Here is an 18,347-nt window from a genome sequence, read left to right as displayed (position 1 = left end):
GAGCGCCAGGTGGGGTGCCCTGATCTTCCCGCACCCCACTGTCCCTGCCTACTTGCCTCGGCCCTGGCTAACCCCAGGCGGACAACTGGGCGGCGGTCCCTGCGCTGGCTAGGGACCTGGCGACTACCTAGATGGAACTACTAACAGGGGACAGAGTGCCGACAGAAGAGGCAGGTGGAACAAACCAACAAAACTTACAAGCAGAGTAAGTCTGGAGATGGAGCTCACAGGTAAACATACAGGCTACTGACGAGCAACTAGCACAGCCTGGAACAGACCTGACTAGAGGCTAGCAGAACCAATAACTGGCAGTGAGCTCAGGTCACTGCCAGCCTTTTAACTAAAAGCCTCCGCCCAGGGGCGGGGAGTGGGAGGAGCCGACTCTCCCACTGTTGCATAAGGAAGGTGGAGGAGAGCGGGCGGCACCCTACGGGCGGACACGCCCACGCCGCTGCACGCTGGCTGCTCCACGCCGCTGCACGCTGGCTGCTCCACGCCGCCGGGAGAGCCCCGACAGCAGAGCTCTGGGACGCCGGAGCCGACATCGGAGCGCCGCGCGCTGGCCGTGGGGACCAGCGCCGCCCTGCATGGTAACAGCGTGATTACGTGAGGTTTCAGGAGGAGGAGCAGGAGGAGGAGGAGGAGGAATATTATACACAGATTGATGAAGCAGAAATGTCCCCGTTTTGGATGGTGATAGAGAACGATGCTTCCATCCGCGGGTGCAGCCTACGTATTGCTTAGGTATCGCTGCTGTCCGCTGGTGGAGAAGAGAAGTCTGGGGAAATCCAGGCTTTGTTCATCTTGATGAGTGTAAGCCTGTCGGCACTGTCGGTTGACAGGTGGGTACGCTTATCCGTGATGATTCCCCCAGCCACACTAAACACACTCTCTGACAAGACGCTAGCCGCAGGACAAGCAAGCACCTCCAGGGCATACAGCGCGAGTTCAGGCCACGTGTCCAGCTTCGACACCCAGTAGTTGTAGGTGGCAGAGGCGTCACGGAGGACGGTCGTGCGATCGGCTACGTACTCCCTCACCATCCTTTTACAGTGCTCCCGCCGACTCAGCCTTGACTGGGGAGCGGTGACACAGTCTTGCTGGGGAGCCATAAAGCTGGCAAAGGCCTTGGAGAATGTTCCCCTGCCTGCGCTGTACATGCTGCCTGATCTCTGCGCCTCCCCTGCTACCTGGCCCTCGGAACTGCGTCTTCTGCCACTAGCGCTGTCAGATGGGAAGTTTACCATCAGTTTGTCCACCAGCGCCCTGTGGTATAGCATCATTCTCGAACCCCTTTCCTCTTCGGGAATGAGAGTGCAAAGGCTCTCCTTATACCGTGGATCGAGCAGTGTGTACACCCAGTAATCCGTAGTGGCCAGAATGCGTGTAACGCGAGGGTCACGAGAAAGGCATCCTAACATGAAGTCAGCCATGTGTGCCAGGGTACCTGTACGCAACACATGGCTGTCTTCACTAGGAAGATCACTTTCAGGATCCTCCTCCTCCTCCTCTTCCTCCTCCTCAGGCCATACACGCTGAAAGGATGACAGGCAAGCAGCATGGGTACCGTCAGCAGTGGGCCAAGCTGTCTCTTCCCCCTCCTCCTCATGCTCCTCCTCCTCCTCCTGAGCGCGCTGAGATATAGACAGGAGGGTGCTCTGACTATCCAGCGACATACTGTCTTCCCCCGGCTCTGTTTCCGAGCGCAAAGCGTCTGCCTTTATGCTTTGCAGGGAACTTCTCAAGATGCATAGCAGAGGAATGGTGACGCTAATGATTGCAGCATCGCCGCTCACCACCTGGGTAGACTCCTCAAATTTTCCAAGGACCTGGCAGATGGCTGCCAACCAGGCCCACTCTTCTGTAAATAATTGAGGAGGCTGACTCCCACTGCGCCGCGCAAGTTGGAGTTGGTATTTCACTATAGCTCTACGCTGCTCATAGAGTCTGGCCAACATGTGGAGCGTAGAGTTCCACTGTGTGGGCACGTCGGACAGCAGTCGGTGCACTGGCAGATTAAACCGATGTTGCAGGGTGGCAGCGTCCGTGTGGGACTTGCGGAAATGTGCGCAGAGCCGGCGCACCTTTACGAGCAGGTCTGACAAGCGTGGGTAGCTTTTCAGAAAGCACTGAACCACCAAATTAAAGACGTGGGCCAGGCATGGCACGTGCGTGAGGCTGCCGAGCTGCAGAGCCGCCACCAGGTTACGCCCGTTGTCACACACGACCATGCCCGGTTGGAGGCTCAGCGGTGCAAGCCAGCGGTCGGTCTGCTCTGTCAGACCCTGTAGCAGTTCGTGGGCCGTGTGGCTCTTCTCTCCTAAGCTGAGTAGTTTCAGCACGGCCTACTGACGCTTGCCCACCGCTGTGCTGCCACGCCGCGTGACACCGACTGCTGGCGACGTGCTCCTGCTGACACATCTTGATTGCGAGACAGAGGTTGCGTAGGAGGTGGAGGAGGGTGGTTTAGTGGAGGAAGCATACACCCCCGCAGATACCACCACCGAGCTGGGGCACGCAATTCGGGGGGTGGGTAGGACGTGAGCGGTCCCAGGCTCTGACTCTGTCCCAGCCTCCACTAAATTCACCCAATGTGCCGTCAGGGAGATATAGTGGCCCTGCCCGCCTGTGCTTGTCCACGTGTCTGTTGTTAAGTGGACCTTGGCAGTAACCGCGTTGGTGAGGGCGCATACAATGTTGCGGGAGACGTGGTCGTGCAGGCCTGGGACGGCACATCGGGAAAAGTAGTGGCGACTGGGAACCGAGTAGCGCGGGGCCGCCGCCGCCATCATGCTTTTAAAAGCCTCCGTTTCCACAAGCCTATACGGCAGCATCTCTAGGCTGATCAATTTTGCAATGTGCACGTTTAACGCTTGAGCGTGCGGGCGTGGCGTCGTACTTGCGCTTGCGCTCAAACTGTGGCGCTAGCGACGTCTGAACGCTACGCTGAGAGACATTGCTGGATGGGGCCGAGGACAGCGGAGGTGAGGGTGTGGGTGCAGGCCAGGAGACGGTAGTGCCTGTGTCCTCAGAGGGGGGTTGGATCTCAGTGGCAGGTTGGGGCAAAGGGGGAGAGGCAGTGGTGCAAACCGGAGGTGGTGAACGGGCATCGTCCCACCTTGTGGGGTGCTTGGCCATCATATGCCTGCGCATGCTGTTGGTAGTGCCTCCCCAGCTGATCTTGGCGCGACAAAGGTTGCACACCAATGTTCGTCGGTCGTCAGGCGTCTCTGTGAAAAACTGCCACACCGTAGAGCACCTTGACCTCTGCAGGGTGGCATGGCGCGAGGGGGCGCTTTGGGAAACAGTTGGTGGATTATTCGATCTGGCCCTGCCTCTACCCCTGGCCACCGCACTGGCTCGGCCTGTGCCCACACCCTGACTTGGGCCTCCGCGTCCTCATCCGCGTCCACGTCCTATAGGCCTACCCCTACCCCTCAGCATGGTGTATTACCAGTGATTTGATTTCCCAGGCAGGAAAAAAATTGGCGCAAGCCTGCAGCCAAAATATAATTTTTTCCCTTGTTTTTCAAAGGACAAGCCACACTGCGTGTATTCAATGAATACTACTAAGTTTAATAACTGTGTTGTGGCCCTGCAAATGTGTCAGAGAACTGCAGTGATGCAAAGTTATTCGCTACAGCAGATCAGGGATTTCCCATGCAGGAAAAAAATTGGCGCAAGCCTGCAGCCAAAATAGAATTTTTCCCCTTGTTTTTCAAAGGACAAGCCACACTGCGTGTATTCAATGAATACTACTAAGTTTAATAACTGTGTTGTGGCCCTGCAAATGTGTCAGAGAACTGCAGTGATGCAAAGTTATTCGCTACAGCAGATCAGGGATTTCCCATGCAGGAAAAAAATTGGCGCAAGCCTGCAGCCAAAATAGAATTTTTTCCCTTGTTTTTCAAAGGACTCAAGCCACACTGCGTGTATTCAATGAATACTACCAAGTTTAATAACTGTGTTGTGGCCCTGCAAATGTGTCACAGAACTGCAGTGATGCAAAGTTATTCGCTACAGCAGATCAGGGATTTCCCATGCAGGAAAAAAATTGGCGCAAGCCTGCAGCCAAAATAGAATTTTTCCCCTTGTTTTTCAAAGGACAAGCCACACTGCGTGTATTCAATGAATACTACTAAGTTTAATAACTGTGTTGTGGCCCTGCAAATGTGTCAGAGAACTGCAGTGATGCAAAGTTATTCACTACAGCAGATCAGGGATTTCCCATGCAGGAAAAAAATTGGCGCAAGCCTGCAGTAAAACGTAGCTGGCTGCAACTGATTTTTTTTAACGTTCTGCACGCAGCACACACGTACCCAGAGCCCTGAGGACGGTCAGAGGCAGGCAAAATAGAATTTTTTCCCTTGTTTTTCAAAGGACAAGCCACACTGCGTGTATTCAATGAATACTACTAAGTTTAATAACTGTGTTGTGGCCCTGCAAATGTGTCAGAGAACTGCAGTGATGCAAAGTTATTCGCTACAGCAGATCAGGGATTTCCCATGCAGGAAAAAAATTGGCGCAAGCCTGCAGCCAAAATAGAATTTTTTCCCTTGTTTTTCAAAGGACAAGCCACACTGCGTGTATTCAATGAATACTACTAAGTTTAATAACTGTGTTGTGGCCCTGCAAATGTGTCAGAGAACTGCAGTGATGCAAAGTTATTCGCTCCAGCAGATCAGGGATTTCCCATGCAGGAAAATAATTGGCGCAAGCCTGCAGTAAAACGTAGCTGGCTGCGTCTGATTTTTTTTAACGTTCTGAACGCAGCACACACGCACCCAGAGCCCTGAGGACTGTCAGAGGCAGGCGAAATAGAATTTTTTCCCTTGTTTTTCAAAGGAAAAGCCACACTGCGTGTATTCAAAGAATAATGTATGTCTTCTGGCCCTGCCTACACAATTCTATCCCTGTAGTATTAATGCCGGGTGCAATGGTCTGCACAGCCGGTTTTGAGAAAAAAAAAAAATATGCAGCACTGCTAACAGCAGCCTGGACAGTACTGCACACGGATAGATGTGGCCCTAGAAAGGACCGTTGGGGTTCTTGAAGCCTACACTAACTCCTAACACTCTCCCTGCCTAACCCCCAATTCTGTCCCTATTGCAGGGCGCAATGCTCTGCAGATCCAATTTTGAAAAAAAAAAAAAATACAGTGCTAACACAGTACTGCACACTATTAGATGTGGCCCTGAGAAGGACTGTTGGGGTTCTTGAAGCCTACACTAACTCCTAACGCTCTCCCTACAGCAACTCCAGCACGATAGCACTTTCCCTCAGCTAACTCACAAGGCATCTGAGCCGAGCCGTGGGAGGGGCCGATTTTTATACTCGGGCGACATCAGATCTCCCCAGCCACTCACAGCAGGGGGGTGGTATAGGGCTTGAACGTCACAGGGGGAAGTTGTAATTCCTTCCCTGTCTTTCAATTGGCCAGAAAAGCGCGCTAACGTCTCAGAGAGGAAACTGAAATTAACCGGAACACTGCGTGGTACTCATTACGAGTAACGAGCATCCCAAACACCCTAATATTCGCACGAATATCAAGCTCGGACGAGTACGTTCGCTCATCTCTAGTACTTATACATGGTTATTTGGTCGCCTCTTAACCTTCTTTTTTCAAGAGTAAATAGTCCCAATTTGGATAGCCTCTCTGGGTATTCCAGTCCAGTCATTCCATGTATTAGTTTAGTTGCCCTTCTTTGAACCCCCTCAAGCACTGTGACATCTTTCCTGAGCACCGGTGACCAGAATTGTACGCAGTATTCCATGTGAGGCCTGACAAGTGCCTTATATAATGGAAGGATGATGTTCTCGTCCTTCGCCCCTATACCTCTTTTTATGCATCCCAAGACTTTATTTGCCTTTGCAGCAGTTGACTGGCATTGGTTACTCCAGTTTAGTCTATTATCCACTAATACCCCCAGATCCTTTTCCATACCACTTTTCCCCAGCGGTACCCCATTAAGTGAATATTGGTGACATCCGTTTCTCCTGCCCATGTGCATAGTCTTACACTTTTCAACATTGAACTTCATTTGCCATTTTTCTGCACAAGCCCCCAGCTTGTCCAGGTCCGTTTGTAGCTGTACATTGTCCTTCGTTGCATTAATTATATTGTATAGTTTTGTGTCATCTGCAAATATTGATATTTTGCTGTGCAGCCCCTCTATCAGGTCATTGATAAATATGTTGAACAGAGTGGGGCCTAATACTGAACCCTGTGGCACCCCGCTAGCGACTGTGGTCCAATCAGAGTATGCACCATGTATTACCACCCTCTGCTTTCTATCATTGAGCCAATTTTTTACCCACTTACACACGTTTTCGCGAGCTGCCTCATTTTGTATATTAGCCTATTATGTGGCATGGTGTCAAAGGCTTTAGAGAAGTCCAGATATACAAGATCAATAGATTCTCCCTGGTCCAGCTTAGAGCTTACTTCATTGTAGAAACTGATCAGATTTGTCTGACATGAGCGACCCTTCATGAATCCATGCTGGTGAGGAGTTATTCCCTTAATTTCCTTGAGGTACTCATCGATGGCGTCTCTCAGAATCCCCTCGATGAATTTTCCCGTTACTGAAGTGAGACTTACTGGCCTGTAGTTTCCAGGCTCACTTTTGCTCCCTTTTTTGTAAATTGGAACCACGTTGGCAATGCGCCAATCCAATGGTACTACACCGGTCTTGATAGTGTCTAGAAATATTAGGTATAGCGGCCTAGCTATCTCTTCACTTAGTTCCCTTAGTATCCTTGGGTGTAATCCATCTGGGCCCCGCGATTTATCAATTTTGGTTTTCTTTAGACGCTTCCGCACTTCCTCCTGCGTTAGGTATGAGATATTTTGTGAGGGGTTCGTTTTATTCCCCTGCATCTCGTGTGGCATTTCCTTTTCTTTTGTGAATACACTTGAGAAAAAACTGTTTAGTAGATTTACTTTCCCTTCGTCATCATCAATGATTTCTCCTGCATTGTTTTTTAAAGGGCCAGCGCTCTCCCTGCAAATCCTTTTGCTGTTGATGTAGTCGAAAAATAGCTTCGGGTTGTTTTTGCTCTCTTTGGCGATCCGTCTTTCTGCTTCCTCCTTGGCAGTTTTGATCATATCTTTGCATATTTTGTTTTTTTCCCTGTATGATTTTAGCGCTTCTTCGCTGCCTTGTTGCTTTAGTAGTTTGAACGCTTTCTTTTTTTCGTTTATTGCCCCTCTTACCGTCTTGTCGAGCCACATTGGTTTCCTTTTACTTGAGTTCCTTTTATTTTTAAAGGGAATGAACTGCTTATGAGTGTAAGCATGTCTGCACTGGCAGTTGACAGGTGGGTATGCTTATCCGTGATGATTCCCCCAGCTGCACTAAACACCCTCTCTGACAGGACGCTAGCAGCAGGGCAGGCCAGCAACTCCAGGGCGTACAGCGCAAGTTTGTGCCACGTGTCCAGCTTTGACACCCAGTAGTTGTATGGAGCAGAGTCATCACAGAGGACGGTGGTACAATCGGCTACGTACTCCCTCACCATCTTTTTACAGTGCTCCCTCCGACTCAGCCTTGACTGGGGAGTGGTGACACAGTCTTGCTAGGGAGCCATAAAGCTGGCAAAGGCCTTGGAGAGTGTTCCCTACCTGTGCTGGACATACTGCCTGATCCCCACACCGCCCCTGCTACTTGGACCTCAGAACTGGGTCTTCTGCCACTAGCGCTGTCAGATGGGAACTTTAGCATCACTTTTTCCCCCAGGGCCCTGTGGTATTGCATCACTCTCGTACCCATTTCCTCTTTTGGAATGAGAGTGGAAAGGTTCTCCTTATACCGTGGGTCTAGAATGGTGTACACCCAGTAATCCATGTTGGCCAGCATGCGTCTAACGTGGGGGTCACGGGAAAGGCAGCCTAACATGAAGTCAGCCATGTGTGCCAGGGTACCAGTACGCAACACATTGCTGTCCTCACTAGGAGGATGGCTTTCAGGATCATCCTTTTCTTCTGCCCATACACGCTGAACAGATGAGAGGCAAGCAGCATAGGTACCTTCTGCAGTGTGGCCAGCTGTCCCTTCCCCCTCCACCTCCTCCCCCTTCCTCTCCCCCTCCAAAACGCACTGAGATATAGACATGAGGGTGGTCTGGCTATCAAGCGACATACTGTCATCCCCTGTCTCCTGTTCCAACAGCAAAGCGTCGGCTTAGCAGCGAACTTCTCAGCAGGCAAAGCAGCAGGATGGTAAAGCTAATGATTGCTGCATCACTGCTCATCATCTGGGTAGACTCCTCAAAGTTTCCAAGGACCTGGCAGTTATCTGCCATCCATGCCCACTCCTCAGTAAAGAATTGCGGAGGCTGACTACCACTACACCACCCATGTTGCAGCTGGTATTCCACTATTGCTCTACGCTGCTCATACAGCCTGGCCAACATGTGCAGCGTAGAATTCAAGCGTGTAGGCACGTCGCCCAGCAGTCGGTGCTCTGGAAGCTGAAACCGACATTGCAGGGTCCTAAGGGTGGCAGCGTCCGTGGTAGATTTGCGGAAATGTGTGCAGATGCAGCGTGCCTTGCTGAGCAGGTCAGACAAGTGGGGGTAGTTTTTCAGAAACCGCTGAACCACCAGATTGAAGACGTGGGCCTGGCATGGCACGTGTGTGAGGCTGCCGAGCTGCAGAGCCACCACCAGGTTACGGCCGTTGTCACACATGACCATGCCGGGTTGGAGGCTCAATGACGAAAGTCAGAGGTCGGTCTGCTCTGTTAGACCCTGAAACAGCTCGGGGTTTCCCAGTAACCGCGATGGTTAGGGCACGATTTATTTTGTGGGAGACGTGCTGATGTAGAGCGGGGACGGCACACTGGGAAAAGAGTGGAGGTGATGTGCTGGTGTAGCGCGGTGATGGCACGCTGGGAAAAGAGTGGAGTGGAGGACTGTGGAGGTGAGATTGTGGGTGCAGGCCGGGAGGCACTTGAGCCTGCGTCCTGGGAGGGGGATTGCATCTGTGTGGCAGGTTGTGGCAGAGGGAGTGATGTGACCCAGAGGCGGTGAATATCCTTCGTCCCACCTTGTGGGGTGCTTGGCCATCATATGCCTGCGCAAGCTGGTGGTGGTGAGGCTGGTAGTGGTGGCTGATCTTGATGCGACACAGGTTGCACACCACTGTTCAATGGTCGTCCGCACTTTCACTAAAAAACATCCACACCTTTGAACACCTAGCCCTCTGCATGGAGGCTTGCCGCGAGGGGGTGCTTTGGGAAACAGTTGGGGGATTCTTTGCTCTGGCCCTGCCTCTACCCCTGGCCACTCAACTGTCTCTTCCAACCTGTCCTGCTGCTGCACTTGCGCCCCCTCTGAAGCCCTGTCTTCGGTAGGCTTAGCAAGCCCGGTGGGGTCAATCACCTCATCGTCCAGCAGCTCTTCCTCTGAATCCTCTTTGCGCTCCTCCCACGAAATCCCAGCCCTTAGAACGACCTCAGTGAGAGGCAACTGTGTATCATCATCCTCATCCACAAAAAGCTATTGAGACACTTGCCAGAAGTCCTCTGCCTCATCACCTGGACTCTGGGAAATTTTCAAGTGTTGGGCAACATTCGTGATAAACTCCTCAGGTGGGTGAGGAACCGTTTTTTCCCACTGAGGGCAGGGACCTGAGAATAGTTCCTAAGTCTGCCTGCTCAGAATCTGTCATTTTCATGGAGTGACGAGGCTGGGAGAAAGGAGGAGCAGCGAGAGTATTCAGAGGGGCAGTCTCTTGGCCGGGAGTAGTGAACTGTATAGAAGACTGGGGTTTCAATACATTGCTGGATGCGTTATCTGCGATCCATGACAGGACCTGCTCGCACTGCTGTGCTTGTAATAAAGGTCTACCATGTGGACCCGCAAATTGTGAGATGAAGCTGGGGATCGGAGAGACGCATCACTCTCCTAATTCCTCTGCAGCTTGATGCAATTCACCCCGCCCAGGAACTCGGCCTGTGCCCATACCCTCACTTGGACGCTCGCATCCGCGTCCACGTCCTCGACCCTTACCCCTACTCCTCATCATGTCGGATAAAGGATAGAGCAGGGCCCAAATTAATTACCACACTGTATAGTGCTGAGAACTGGGGCTACTTCACCGCACACAGAGTCTTGTAGATACCGGAGCCTCTATCCTGTGACAGAAAAAATTAAACCGCTGTCTTGAGCTGATAGCTAGGGGTAATTTACTGCTCACAGAGACTTGTAGATAAGGGAGGCTGTATGGAGTGGCAGAAAAAAGTAACTCAGTGGATAGTGCTGATAACTGCGGCTACTTCACCGCACACACGGAAAGGGTATTGTGAGATGCTCTGCACAGGGACAGAAAACATATTAACTCAGTGGATAGTGCTGATAACTGCGGCTAATTCAGCGCACACAGAAAATGGGAGACGTGAGATGCTTTACACTGGCCCAGCCAAAATAAAGGCACTGTTTAGCTATAGGAACTATCTTCAGTTAATTCAGCGCATACAGCAAATGGGAGATGTGAGATGCTCTGCCCTGCCCCAGGAAAAATTAGCTCACTGTTTAGCGATGACAATTACGGCTAATTCACACACACAGCGAATGGGAGTTATGAGATGATCTGCACTGGCCCAGCAACAATTAACCCACTGTTTAGCGATGAAAATTACTGCTTATTCAGCGCACACAGAAAATGGGAGATGTGAAATGCTCTGCATTGCCCCAGAAATAATTAGCGGACTGTTTAGCGATGAGAACTCTGGCTAATTCACTTCACACAAAGAATGGTAGATGTAAAATGCTCTGCACCAGCCTAGATCCTTGAAAAAAAAAAAAATTGGTGCACTACTGCTCCCAGCCAGCCAAAAAAGTAATGGACACAATGAGGAGCAGCCCTAAGAAGGACTGTTGGGTTCTTGATTTCAGGATCCCTGCCTAACCCCACCCTACTCTACCACTTGCAGCAGCAGCTCTTTTCCTAACCTCTGCCAGCATGCGTCTGAGGCGAACCACGGGCGGCACCAGTATAAGTTCTCGGCGGTCACCTGATCCTGCCAGCTGCTCACTGCTGTAGACGTCCACAGGGCTGGCATGTCTCAGCAGGAAGTGGTAACGCCTTCCCTGCATGTTTATTGGCTAAAAAATGGTGCCAAACATGCGGGGAAGGGAAATGAAATTGACTTGAGTACTGCGTGGTGCTCGACTCTCGAGTACCGAGCATCTCGAGTAGCCCAATACTCTAATGAGCATCAAGCTCGGACGAGTGTGTTCGCTCATCTCTAGATCGCAATATACAGAACCAATGCTTTTCAATGGCAGCGGTCCCATGTGCGAATCTTACATGCGAAAAAACGCCCGCGGTTACAATTATAGGACACTGTTTGTCAAACCGCGGCTATCTCTGTTTTGCGTTTGCAAAGAATTTTCTCAAAAACGCAGGAATTGCCAATGCATTTTTTCGAGCAGGCTGCACTGTACTCCCATCATCTGCACTAGTGCATAGGCTTCTATGCTGAAAGTGAAATCAATAGCAACTGCTGACAATGTTGTCCTTATTGAAGCTACCGTGTAACTTCTGCGAAAAGGGGTCGTGTGAATGGAGGCATTTAAAGAAGGTTTGCATTGCATGCGCCCCTCCTGGCCAAGGCTCACATAGACGTATGTGTTTTAGAGTTTTTTTTTTTTTTTTCGTAATCAAATCATATCTCATTTCGGTCGGCTGCTCTTGGCTAAAATTAACCTCTTAATGACGTGGCCCCTTTTTCTTTTCCATTTTCGTTTTTCCCTTCCCCCTTCAAAAAAATCGTAACTCCTTTATTTATCCATTGATGTCGCTGTATGAGGGCTTGTTTTTTGCAGGACAAGTTGTGTTTTTCAATAGTGCTATATAAAGTATGAATGTACTGAAAAACTTTAAAAAAATTCTAACTGGAGTAAAATTGAAAAAAAAAAACGACATTTCGCCATCTTTTAGTGCGTCTTGTTTCTACGGCGCACAAACGGCAACAAAAGTGACATAATAACTTTTATTCTATGGGTAGGTACGATTACTACGATACCAAACTTGTATAGTTTTTTTTTTTACTATACTACTCTTTTTTTTAAAGACATTTAATTTTTTTCAACTATTTTCTGCGGTCATTTTGTGCGCGCAATAACTTTTTTATTTTTCCGTCGACGTAGTTGAGCAAGGGCTCATTTTTTGCATGATGTCCTGTAGTTTCAGATAGTACCAACTTGGTCAATGCATATGACTTTTTGATCGCTTTTTATTGCGTTTTTTTCTGGGAGACAGGGTAACTAAAAAAATGTATTTCCGGCGTTCTTTATTTTTTTTTTCAGACAATGTTTACCGTGTGGGAAAAATAATGAGCTACTTTGATAGATCGGACTTTTACGTACACGGCGATACCAAATAAATATTTTTATTTTATGATTAGATTTTTTAATAGTAGATATGGCAAAAGGGGGTTGATTTAAACTTTTATAACTTTTTTTCTTTTTTTACAATTAACCCCTTAAGGACATGGCCTATTTTGGCGTTGAGGACCAAGCGATTTTTTGGTATTTTTCCATCTCAATTTTTCAAAAGCCATAACTTTTTTATTTTTCCGTGCACGCGGCCGTATAAGGGATTGTTTTTTGCGTGACGAACTGTAGTTTTTATCGGTGCCACATTTGGGTACATAGACTATATCGTAAAACTTTTATTATTTTTTTTATAATAACAGGGAGAGAAAAAGCATCAATTCTGCCATAGATTGTTTTCTTTTTTTTTTTTATAGCGTTAATCATGCAGCATAAATGACACACTAAATTTTTTCTGCGGGTCGGTACGGTAACAACGATACCAAAATTGTTATATGTTTTTTAGGTTTTTTACACTTTTTTGCAATAAAACCCCTTTTTTAAATCTTTTTTTTTCTCTATAGCTGCATTCAAAGTCCTGTAACTTTTTTTTATTATTTTATGTACGGAGCTCTATGAGGGCTTATTTTCTGCGAGATGAGCTGTAGTTTTTATTGGTACCATTTTGGGCAATGTACGGCTTTTTTGATCACTTTTATCGCATTTTTTGGGAGGCAAAATGCTAAAAATTAGCATTTTGCCTCTGTTTTCTAGCATTTTTTTTACGCTTTTTGCCGTACAAAATAAAAAGCATGTTAAACTTTTTGTACACGTCATTATGGACGCCTCAATATCAAATATGTGGGGTTTTAATTTTTTTTTCCTTTTTTTTATGCTAATATTAAAAAAAGCACAATAAAGGTTTTTTTTTAACATATTTTTTTATATATTTTTTTACATTTTTTACTCTTTTTTTTTACACTATTTGAGTCCCTCTGAGGGACTTGCAGCACTGTACCTATGATTGCTGTGATAAGGCATGGCTGAGCCACTGCTCTGCCATGTCTTATCGCTTATACAGCGATCATAGGCATAGGCAATACAGGACACTAGTGTCTGGCGTCCTGTTGCCATGGCGACAGGCCGGGCTCTCACGATAACATAGCGAGAGCCGGCCGGAGACACAGAGGGAGCGCGCTCCCTCTATGAACTCTTTCCCTGCCGCGATCTACTTAGATCGCGGCAGGGAAGGGGTTAACAGCGGGGGGCGCATCTCCGATGTCCCCACGCTGTTGCAGCAGGACGCCAGCTGTGACTAACAGCCGGCTCCTGCTGCGGGATAGCGCAAGGTTAGTCATGATCTCGCGCTATCCCAATGACGTACCGGTACGTCATATTGCGGGAAGTACCAGGCTCCCATGATGGTACCAGGCTCCCATGATGTACCGGTACGTCAAGGAGCGGGAAGGGGTTAAAAAACGTTATTGATTTTTTTTTTTTACTTTACTTTGAAGTCCCCCTGGGGAACTTTAACATGCGATGCTTTGATCGCTCCTGCAGTATGACGTAATGCTATAGCATTACGTCATACTCCAATTTAACAGGCAGTCTATCAAGCCACCCCACGGGGATGGCTTCATCGGCAGTCTGGTAAGGCAGCCCTGGGGCCTTTCATTAGGCCCCCCGGCTGCCATGACACCTGCACGGCTCCCCCGTTCTCACCGCGGGGGAGCCGTGCAGGAACCCTGAACATAGTTCGGGGGATTTAAATGCCGCTGTCAGAATTGACAGCGGCATTTAAATGGTTAATAGCGGCTATTGCCTGCGGGTGTCAGCTGCTATAAACAGCTAACGCCCACACTGTATGAAGAGAGGTTGCCACGCAACCTCTCTTCATACATACCCCACCGCTTCATGAAGTACCGATACGTCATGGAGCGGGAAGGGGTTATAATAGATCGCCTATTATTAAGCCAAAACATAGAATATTACACTTGTTATTACAATTGTTTCGCCTGCTGGACTTTTCATTGTCGCCACCTACATGTTGCAATCGTCTGTTAATATGTTGGACCTCCATTCATGTGTTTCTACACCTGCTGAGTTCGATCCCTTTCGTTAAAGCATATGTAAATCGTGCGGCTTCCTTTCGCCTAAAGCTATGACCTCTGTATGTTCCCCGCCTCTATGCCTCCATTATAAAAGTTTCCTGGTAGCATGGGTGAAGTAAGGCTGACATTTATAAGGCTAAACAATATGGAGAAAACAGATTTGATACGCGCTGTAGAGTGGCGGCCCGCCTTGTGCGATACGTGCTGCAGCGTGTACAAGAATTGCGGAACCAAAATAGTGCTGTGGCAGGAGATTGCCCAAGCGACATATCGGATGCTATGGCACTCTTTCAGCGTCAGTACCCACAATGAAAAGAGTTAATTGAATGTATTATTTGTTTTTGCACCCTGCCAGACTATGTTATTGCTTTTGGCCAACTGTGTTATGTTCCAATTTTTGCTGCCCCGCCCCCCAATTGCTTATAAGCATCTGTTTAATGAGTTTGTGTTTTTCACCCTGTGTACGTGAACTATGGTTGCAGTGTATGTGCCTTTATGATATGTATGCAGTCTGACCTACTGGCCTGAAACATTTGCATGCCATTGCCTTATACGTTGGGCCCTTTGCGGTGACGTTATTTTGTGTCCTGATATGGTACATATTTTTGGATGCCTTTTTTGCCATTCTAATGTTTATGTTGCATTGACATTTGTTTGATTACTTTGTTTTTTGTTGTATTTTCAGTTTTTAGTCGCTGAAGTTATGACATCGTGGCGCTCTATACGCGACACTTTTCAGAAAAGCCTCATAAAAATCCAAAAGCATGGCTTTTGGGTGCGGCCCATACAAGTTTGCATGGCAGCTAAAGTTTCTGCTGCCAGTTATTGACCTTTCCCCATAAGTATAAATGAATATCGCAGTAGGCAAAATACACCTGCCTCTAGCAAGTCTCCTTTTTGCCTATTGCATAATGGATGTAACTAATCAGACTCAGCAAAAGAGTGTCACTAGTTAATGCCTGTTAATTAACAGCCACAACACTCAGAAAAGTCAGCCAGATACAAGATATATACTACAGGAAATGCTCACTCGCCATTTTACCTGATATCATGCCACAAGCCAGATTGCTTTACAGCAGAGCAAAAATGCTCAGGTGCAGGCTGATGGCACAGCCACTCAACTCAACCCAGCATGGGTGAGGTGGGGTTCAGTGGCTGTGCCATCAGCCTACACCTGAACATTTTTGCTCCCCTATAAAGCAATCTGGCTTGTGGCACCATATCAGGTAAAATGGCGAGTGAGCATTTCCTGTAGTCAGGGGCGTAACTAAAGACTCAGGGGCCCTGATGCAAAACGTGAGCTGGGACCCCCCCCCCCCCCCCCATCTGTTCCCGTACCCATACGTAAACCATGCTGCACAGAGATATAACTTGATGTTTCTGGGCCCCAATGCAAAACCTGTAACAGGGCCTCCAACTATAATGCTTTATTTATAGTACTGGGCTTACTATATGGGGAAGAAAGGCCTTATGGGCCCCCTAACGCTCCTGGGCCCGGGTGCAACTGCATCCCTTGCACACTCTATAGTTACACCTCTGCCTGTAGTACATGTCTTGTATCTAGTGGACTTTTCTGTGAGTAATGTCTTTGAGCATTTTGTCTCACCCCTGTGATTTTCTGTTCATTAATAGAGCTTTCTAAAAATGTTGAACTTATGTAGAAACTAATGTGTTTTCTCCCCTTATGTCCTTAGGAGATACAGCGATGTGGCAGAAGGTGCAAGGGAGGAGGATTCATTTGCACCCGAAATGGCATCCACACGATCTGACACATCATCTTCTCTGGATCGGCAGCACCTGTGTTTGAGAGGTGGACTCAGCGGCAGCCCCCGCATATTGTAGCTAATTCTTCCTGTTATAGTCTCCGGAGGTGGCCCTCCTAGGTGTCCAACCTGGAGTACCCTTAGGTCTCCTGTTTGGACTACCCCTCAGGAGTACTCTTGGTGGCCCTCTCAGGTTCCCCCTAGGAGTCCAACCAAGAGTCCCCTTAGGTCTCCTGGTTGGACTCCTCCACGGGTTACCTCTCGGCGGTCCCCTAGGGCTCCCACTAGCTGTCAAACCAGGAGTCCCCTTAGGTCTCTTTATTTGCCTGCACCTCTGGATTCCGCTCTGCGGTCCCGAAGGAATCCCCCTAGGTGGAACCCTAGTAGGCCCCGAAGAAATCCCCCTAAGGCTCCCCATCGACATCGACGATCCCAGCAGCCTGATCATCGTGTGCCCGGAGATATAGAGCATGCAGTATTGCAATATTTAAAATCCCGGGCAGAAGATGATTTATTTGGGCTGATTTGTTTGATCGCCTGCCGCTTGTGGCAGCTGAGGGGAGAGTGAGGGTTGGCATGGAGACGGTGCTTAATGCTGCGCTTGATGAGCGTCCAGCTATGGAGGTGTTTTCGTTTTTAGACCACTTGCATCTCCATTGTAGGGGAGGCACCTCAATAGTGCTATATATGAGAATTGGCTCCAATATCCGACGACCAGGTCCCTGCATATTCACAACATCCATCTGGCTGATGAGCAGCTTGCGGTATTATCCCCCCCCCCCCCCCCTCATTGTAGAGGAGTATGGAGCGCAGTTCGCCAGATCAGGGGCGAATGTCGAGGGGAGAACCAAGGAATCAGACATCTCCCTCTCAAGTCTCTACCGCTGAGCTTGCCTCTCATAGATAGGGTTCTGCGGGCAGCAACACAATCCCTCTCCTACAGCCTTCTCCCACCCAGAGTGCATTTGATTTGTCACCCGGAGAAGGCAACAGCCATTTTGGCAGCAGGGCTTTTTCAGGGGGGGCAAAATGCCGGTGTGACATTCCCTGCTCTACCCCTGCGACACACAAGGGCTGAGATGCCCTAACCGCCTCTTGCCCCACCTGACGCCTCAAGGGACCTTAATTTGGAGGGTGAGTTGCTGCAGCAACCCCCATCACCACCCTGTTTGGGTCCTATCAGGCGTCGTGAGCAGCCGCCCAGGTCAGGAAGGGCTTTGGGCCAAAGGTGGCAGAAATCATACAGGCATGTGACCTAAAAAACATTGTGTGTGATCCTTGTTTATTTTTTGTTTAAAAAAAAATCTGTGCCAGTGAGCTATTGTGCTAAAAATGCTCTATTGGCAAAGGATCCTGACTTAAAAGCCTTGACTTTGTGTAATAAAAGCACATTTTTGCTTGACATGTTGTATTGTGTGTTCAATTCATTTATCATATTTAAACTTGGATAAGTAAGTACTAGAGATGAGCGAGCACACTCGTCCGAGCATTAGGGTGTTCGAGATGCTTGTTACTCGAGACGAGCACCACGTGATACTTGAGTCAATTCCATTTCCTTCCCTGCATGTTTAGTGCCATTTTTTAGCCAATAGACATGCAGGGAAGGTATTATCACTTCCTCCTGTGATGTGCCAGCCTTATCCCACCCCCCTGCAGTGAGTGGCTGGTGACATCAAGTGACCACCGAGTACTTAAAGCGGTCCCGCCCACAGCTCGCCTCAGACACACACTGGGAGAGATTAGGAAAAGTGCCACTGCTGCTATAGGGAGAGTGTTAGTGTAGGATCCTGTCTACAAGAACCCCAATGGTCCTTCTTAGGGCTACCTGTGACCATGTGCATTACTGTTGTGGCTGCTGGGAGCAGTTTTGCACCAAAATTTTTTTTTTCATCTCGGGCTGTGCAGGCTATTACAGCTATAGCGTTCTAAGTCTGCAGTCTATTATACAGAGTATAGGAACAGTGCTGGTGAGACAGGGACATTGCTAGTGTATGATCCTGTCTACAAGAACCCCAACAGTCCTTCTTAGGGCGACCTCTGACTGTCTGCATTTAAAGGCTGTCTGGTGGGAGTAGTAGTCCATCACTATTGCACCATTGCCCTGCTTGCAGCATTCCTTACAATTTTTTTCTGCCTGGAGTTTGTGTTACAC

At 48.7% G+C, this 18,347-nt stretch overlaps 1 long non-coding RNA gene across 1 annotated transcript in view; it reads left to right on the top strand.

Annotated features, from left to right (window-relative positions):
* Nucleotides 1-17,517, top strand: part of LOC136632007 (uncharacterized) — a 38,243-nt gene extending 20,726 nt beyond the window's left edge. The window contains exon 3 of the long non-coding RNA XR_010793127.1: nt 16,127-17,517. This is a non-coding gene — a long non-coding RNA (uncharacterized lncRNA). The remainder of the gene's footprint in view (nt 1-16,126) is intronic.
* Nucleotides 17,518-18,347: the final 830 nt, after the last annotated feature.

The sequence above is a fragment of the Eleutherodactylus coqui genome, chromosome 6 (assembly GCF_035609145.1).
Source record: "Eleutherodactylus coqui strain aEleCoq1 chromosome 6, aEleCoq1.hap1, whole genome shotgun sequence".
Taxonomy (NCBI): domain Eukaryota; kingdom Metazoa; phylum Chordata; class Amphibia; order Anura; family Eleutherodactylidae; genus Eleutherodactylus; species Eleutherodactylus coqui.
The sequence above is the reverse complement of the archived record's forward strand: the minus strand, read 5'-3'. Positions and strand labels throughout refer to the sequence as shown.